Raw genomic sequence first — 7,657 nt, 5'->3', positions numbered from 1 at the left:
GCATGCAATAGGTAGCATCGAAGGCTCGGTTGAAATGTTTTTGTTGTTTCCTAGATTTAATGACTAGATCATTTGCCTATGACCGCTAAATATAAGGATAGAAGGGAATGTCCAAACAAAGCATAAGATAGCTGGACGAATATAGTGGTTAAGATCTTGCCACCCAGTGGGTTCTTCGGCCTTCTCTTTTAAGCCATGTTTAGATGGAGGGAAACTTAAGGAAATGTTTAGTGGATGGAAGGAACAAGGAAAGGAATTGAAAGAAAATTGGTATGGAAAGGAAAGAAAATGAGAAGAAAAGTAAAAAAGATTATTATAAAAGCTTGTTTGCATATAAAAGAAAGGAAAAGGGATATATTTTATATTAATATGCATGCCATTTCCTGTAACATATTTTACTTCTTCTATGCAGGTTTACCGACACCTCCTGATTTCTGCCATTGATACGTATAGAGGAAATTTGAAGTCTAGAGTATTGGACTTGGTCTCATGTTTTGAATATCATGTATAAATACCATTGGAATATCTAAGATTGACTTTGTGTATCAAAACCTTGTTAGACTTATTCATACCTATATACTTGTTATTAAAGATAATATCATTCATTTGTATGTTGATCAATAATATGTCTGTATAATACATTGATTGCATCTTTGTTCTGTTATTGATATCGGGCAAGGCTTTTTTGTATTCCTATTTTTCAGGTTGTACATAATATAGTATAATATGAAACATATTATAAATTTTTACTGACAGGTATCTCACATCAGTAAAAATGCAATTAGCATCCATAAAATAGCTATTACTGACAGGAAGTGATCATCAATATTAAATATAAATTCTTCTGACGGGTATTTCCTTTAGTAAAAAGTGCATTGACGGTAGCCAGTTGTTAGTATATCTGGTGGACTTTAATAATGGCTGTGGGTGTGTCAGTAAATCCTCAGCAATACATGATGTTCACGATTGTCAGAATAAGTGTACAACTTACTGACAGATGTAAGCAAGTGTCATTAAACCCAATGCAATACACTAACAGCAACACCCGTTAGTATTCAACGACACAATCTACACTGATGGATGTGCATCCATCGATAAAAATATTCATGGTGGTTTTGACAATTTTAATTGACGTTTTTTGTCATCTCAATAATGCTTTTGTTTTTTTTTGTGATCTAAGCCTTTGGATGCCAACAAATTGGATTTGAACCACATGCATCGTTTCATAATGTCCAAATTCCAATGAAAACTGTCCACCTTTTATTAAGAACCGAAAAAATTTGGAAACCATACACAAATTATAAATATCCGGTTTATTGGATATGGTCCACGTACTTGAATTCGAATTCAAATGTGGAAACATTTCAATCTAACTTTTATATTCATAATCTGAATTTTATATGAATTTGACTTTTTAAATTAGTATCTATATTCAAATCCGACTTCTAAATAAACAACTAATCATTCGAACCACAGTAATTGACATTTTAAGGATCGACTTCCAGAATAAATGGATATCGGATAGACATTTATTAAAATTCAATCTAAATTTAAATCAAATAGAATATTTCTCTAAAACTGAATCTGAATCTCATTACAATCAGATCAAGTCATTTGTTCGATCCGAAGCCAATGAGATTTTTATTCGGACGACTTTTTTCTTCTAGATCCAACTTTTTGAAGTAGTTGGGTTGCATTCTAGTCGAAATCCAATCCATTGACATCCCTAGATCTCTATATGCTCTTCATTTAAGTCGAAGCACTAAATTAATGGCAATTTAGGTCCCGATCTATGGGTTTAGGTGAAGGATCAGACTCGTATGATTCAATGGGGATCGTCCATTATAGGTAGCGCTTGAACTTGTAGACACGTTAAATCAACTGTGGAGATTCAGTAGCCAACAAGTGTTCTTAGAGACGGCCAAGAGTGGCTGAGATAGAAAGTAGTGACGGCAGCCAATAACTTGTTAGTTGGTAGGGCTGCACACGAGTCGCGTCGAGTTCGAGTTGGGCCGGCTTGAGATTGACTCGAGTCAGAAAACTAAAAGCTTGAGCTTGAACTTAATTCATTTAGCTTGCTTATGCTAAACATGTCCGGTTTTTTTAACTCATTTAGTCAGTACTGGTTCAACTTTCTCTCATTATAATCCAACATTCATTATGTAGTCTAACATAATCAAGTTTAAACGATCGAGTTCTTACATACATGTATTAATTTTAATTAACTTATATATATTTATAAGCTTTATTTGCTTTTTCAAAAATAATTCTTTAATATTTGTTACTAATTTGGCTGAAACGCTAAATCGACCGATTCGGTACTCCATAATAGGTGGCTCGGCTGATTTGGTTCCAAAAGCAATCGTGATAACATTGGGTTAAACAGTTTCAGATACATTTATGATGCTCCAAATTGTTTCTTATATCGTACATGTATTACTAAAATGTCATTAATCATTTTTTGACTTTAACCAAACAATGTTTTTTCGAATGCTGCTTATAACATTATCATGAAAACTTTGATAAAAATAACTGGAATTGAAACATGATTCATATTTAGGGATGCCATTATGTTCAATTTGGATTAGATATCCTACCGAACCGTTTCCAAGAAAAAATTAATATCCGATTAAGTAATCGGATCGGATTCAGATTTAAGAAATGATATCTGATCGGATTTGGATATGGATTCAGTTCAACAAATATCGAACCGTTTCCAAAAAAAAAAAATATCCGATTAAGTAATCGGATCGGATTCAAATTTAAGAAATGCATCCGATCGGATTCGGATATGGATTCAGTTCAACAAATATCCTATATCCAATGCTTTTACATTTTGAAAGTCGGTTAAATTCGGTTCAGAATTTCGACTAGGATTCGAATTCAGATATGAATTTTAAAATGGGATACAGATAGTGAAATTGGATTTTGGATTTGGATTCGGATATGACTATTCCTTGTTTGTATTTGAATCTGAATATTTGGATATCTGATAAATGGATAAGTTAAGAGTATATCCAATTTGAATATGATTCATTGACATCATTAATCATATTAGTTCGACGCTTACTAAATAGTAGGATGTTCAAATATTGTTTAAAATATTTTTTGTAAACACACATTGTGATACTAGCCATGTCAGAAATTGGTTCAAGTTTTCCTTCGTGGCAATGGTTGTTTCACTTACACCATCCACATTTCAGAGCAAATTCTTTTATATATTCCGTCACTTAAATGATGCTCCTTTGCCCCACAAGAAAAAAAAATTGAAAAGTTTGAAAGTAACCCAATGAACAAGCAATGTAATATTCACTTAAATGCACAAAAAGAGGAAAGAGAGAGAATAACAGATAGGTAAACAAGCGAAGGGCGCAGATGTGATATAAACCTGAAAAGAGGGGCAGCTGTCGATCACTGGACTTTTTTTCTTCATAGCAAGTGGGGCTCCACAACGAGTCAAGCCAGCTTGAGCTCGACTCGAACACGCTCGTCAAAACACAGACTCCAACTCTGCATGTTTACAAACGACTCGATTGAGTTAAATAAATTTAAAGAAACGAGTCATACTTAGCATAACCGAGCTCAATGAGTCGAGGTGGACCTCAAGCTTGAGTTTTCTGAGTGGAGCCAATTCGAGCTGGGCTCGTGTGCAGTGCTAGCAAGTCATTGATTCTGGTCACTACATTCCATCAGTGGAAAAAGGGTGTTGAGATAGACAAAAAGAGAGCGATCTCCCTTTATTCCTTGTAGCATGCCTTCTGCCCCTCTCTCTCTCTCTCAAAAATTTTCTCCTCCCATTTTCTCTCTCTCTCTTTCTCTTTACACACGAAAATGGAAAAAAAAGAATGGGAGGAAAAAAAATTTCGCAAACGGAGAGAGAGAGAGAGGGAGAGAGAGAGAGAGAGAGTTCCTTTCTGTTGACGATAATTCATGCGTAAGGAATTAATTAGGTTGGATATATCTGATTATCAACCTGATTTTGAATCCATTTAACTGGATCTAGTTAAAAAATGATTCCTTTGTAGCCAAATTCGATCTACTAAAGATTCAACCCGGTTATGTTTAATTTTGGGATCTTATGCTATCAGATCCAAATTCAGCTTTAAAAGATAAAGCCCAAATCCAAATCCAAATAGACACAATCCTGTTAGCTCAAATACAAAGGAATTGAATCCAATGCTCCAAACCATTGATGATCGAGTACAAGAAATATGATTTTGAATAAAATTGAAGCAATGCTGTGATGGGATGCCTACGGATTGGATTCGAATGAGATATACCCTTTATCATACCGACTTTTTCGGATATTAACATATTCTGATTCGAATCCGGAATCAGATTTTAATATGAATGAAGAAAAGTCATATCCCAATCTGAATCCAAAATTCGATTTCACAATCTGAATCCAATTTTTATAATAATATCTGAATCCGAATTTTGAACTGAATTTTGCCAATTTTCAAAATATAAGAGCATTAGATATGGAATATTTATTCAAAACTAAATCCAATCTGAATCAGTTTCCGAATCCAATTAGATATTTATGTACATCCAAGTCCGCATCAGAAATTTATCAGATGTCATTTCCTAAATCCAAATCCGATCTGATTTCTTTGTCGGATATTAAATTTTTTTCAATATCCAATTTGTTTTGAATCATTTTAGTTAGATAGCCGATCCAAATCAGATGTATTCACATTGCTATGATGCATCATTGAAGAATTATTTTTCTTTGCCACCGGAGGGAAGGAGAATGCCACTGGAAAATAGTGTTTTGGGCTATTGGTTGGCAACTACGACAATTGTTTGGGAATTTTGATGGCCACTAGATGCCGTTGAAGAGCTGCGACCACCTTCCACGAGTGACAGAAGCCATTGAAGAAAGCATTGTTTCTGGTGTCGGGACACCGCCAGTGAATAGGAAACAATTTTCACACTATAAAGCTCCTCCACCGTCTTTTTTCTCCCTGCAACTTTGGCCTTACTTCTGTTCATATCCAAAGCCATGTGCACTATTTCATTTTCTTCTTCTTCTACATTATGTAAGCTTGGCTATCACTGGTCTCCATAAAGCATGCACCCACGAGGATAATCTAAAACTTTAAATTTATAGTTAGATTTTCATGGACCTGGGTCTACTTATATGAGGCAGCCCCATGAACTTGGGTGAACTCAACTTACTCTAGACCAAAGTGACCATCTAGGCACCCAAAAACTCGCCAGGATGCTTCTTTGCAGTAAATCAATCCCTCGTCTGCAACACTGATCGATGGAACCCTCTTTTCCCCATATTCTTTTTTCAAAACAGAATGAATCACAACTCCTTTTCCCTTCTTTTTTAAGTTGTGATTTTATGCCCATTTATTTTTTCCATTAATCTGAATTGATTGATGGCTTTTTTTCTCTTTATTTGAAGGTAAATGATGAAAATGGCGTAAGCAATTGAAGATTCTGAATTCTGGGGAGCTTGAAGGGTTATTATGATTCTGTGTTGTTCTATAGAATGACATGGTTCATATTTGCTTTTGTTGAATCTTTTCTACATTTAAGACGTTGATTATTCTTTCTTTTTCCAGAAACTGAACTGAAATCTTGCTTATGTGATTCTGTTGAATTTTTTCTACATTTAAGACGTTGATTATTCTTTCTTTTTCCAGAAACTGAACTGAAAGCTTGCTTCTTCATGTTTGTATCGACCGATCTGGTCTTCATGCTTTTTGGCATCCTTTCATTGTGGCCAGAACTCAACATTCATTTTTGCTGACTTAGAACATCTGGAAGAGGGTTTTTAATTTGGCTTCTTAAGCTATTCAGACATTCAAGGGCTGCTTGGTAATTGTAGTTGTTATTTGAATATACTAAAAATGGGGTAAACTCATGAAACATTTTAATAAGTGTTCGAAGAATCTTATCCAAATCTTTACAATATATTCATGAAACAGTTGGAAATTGTTTCCTTTGCAATTCAGCAATTCAAGTCTACAGCAATTTATGAAGTTCCTCTTCTCATGTATCTATGGTTGGTTTGATGTTCTAACTAAAATTACATATATAAGATTTATTTTCTATGTGATAGAGGGTGTAACGCACTAAATGTAAAAGTGAAAAGTTCTGTGCAAATGTTGATAATGATAAAGAATTTACTTTTAACTATTTCTTCATGTTTATCTATAATGAGTTGCAAAACAAAAAAAGGTACTAGTTTTGTAAAATTTGAAGCTGGGATTGGTTGTAGGGAGATGCTATTGTCAGTCATTTATAAAGAGAACTTGGATAATGGCCTCCTTTATATTCTTAATTAAATTACATCCTTATTATATTAGATTTTTACATTGATTCTCTTGTGGATAGGAATCACAAACTTTTTTTGACCATATAAACAACAGCCACCGTATTTTTTCTCCAATAAATTCTAGATGAAAGTGGTCAAATTGTAGTTTCAAAATTTTAGCAGGAGAAGAAATATGATTTTTCAAAAAATTTTATATAGGATAAATCATTTTTTAAATTTTACAAGTTTTTTTTTTTTGAGGGGGGGCTGCTGCCCTTGCCAGCCCCCTAGTTCCGCCCCTACTGTTCATAGAATCTATTCTATTTGTCACTGCAGATTTAAACTAATAGCTCTGCATGTTTAAGGAATAAATGCCATTGAAAAGCATTAGTGGCACAAATTTATTATATTAATCCATGACAACTATAAAACACCACTACTGACCATTCAGTGAGACACACCGCATGCCATCTATATTTGATGGCAGATCAAAAGTGCCACTAAAGACTTTACAATGGCACATATTTATATGTCATCATTGATATTGTATGCAACCCAAGAATACCACAAAAGACCTTTCACTACTTCCAGCAATAGTGTGCATATGAATGTGCATCTACTTAAAAGCTAGCAAATATTTAGACCGCTTGGGTAAAGGATTAAAGCTGGATCCATTAATTATTAAAATATTATTTTATCAATCTAACCTTGTAGATATGATCTTAAGAACGATTTTTAGAGAAATATATATTAAGTTGATCATTTTTTATATTAATAACGTTTTCTTCAAATAAACGGCTCTTATAACATCAAAAGTTTGTTTGTAGAAAGTTCAAACTTTGTATAAAGTTAACTTTAACTAAAACATGTTTTACATTAAATTAAATTAGTATTTAGAAACAGATGGGGAGGTTCAAATTTTTGAAAGCCCTTTTTATCACTAATTTAACCAGTCTAGATTCTATCCCTTAATGCTCGGCCGGTATGTGGATGACCCACTTACTTCTGTTCTTCTTTTTTTCATTCTTTTTTTTTTTAATGACAGTCAATAGTGTCGCCGTGGTCTAGCATCGTGTGGGATAGAAGATGCTTCCCCTTGCCTCTGTGAGAAGGGCGAGGCTGTCGCGCCTTGCCATCGTTGTCACAGCCAATGGCAGGGGTGGTATTAAAGGCATAATCTCCAACAGGATGTTTGCAAGCCAATGGTGGCTTTCTTTCTTTCTTTTCTTTTTTCTTTTTTATTTTTATGTCAAGTGGTTGTGTATAGGCCTTCTTTTGCAATTTTGTAAAACTTGCTGCTGAAGGTAGTTTGGTCCTCTTCATATACACAATCTGTAAAATTAATGTAGCGGCCCCAAAAAGTTTATGTTTTTGGAACGAAGAAAA

This window comes from Nymphaea colorata, chromosome 6 (assembly GCF_008831285.2).
Source record: "Nymphaea colorata isolate Beijing-Zhang1983 chromosome 6, ASM883128v2, whole genome shotgun sequence".
Classification (NCBI taxonomy): domain Eukaryota; kingdom Viridiplantae; phylum Streptophyta; class Magnoliopsida; order Nymphaeales; family Nymphaeaceae; genus Nymphaea; species Nymphaea colorata.
Note: the sequence above shows the minus strand (reverse complement) of the source record.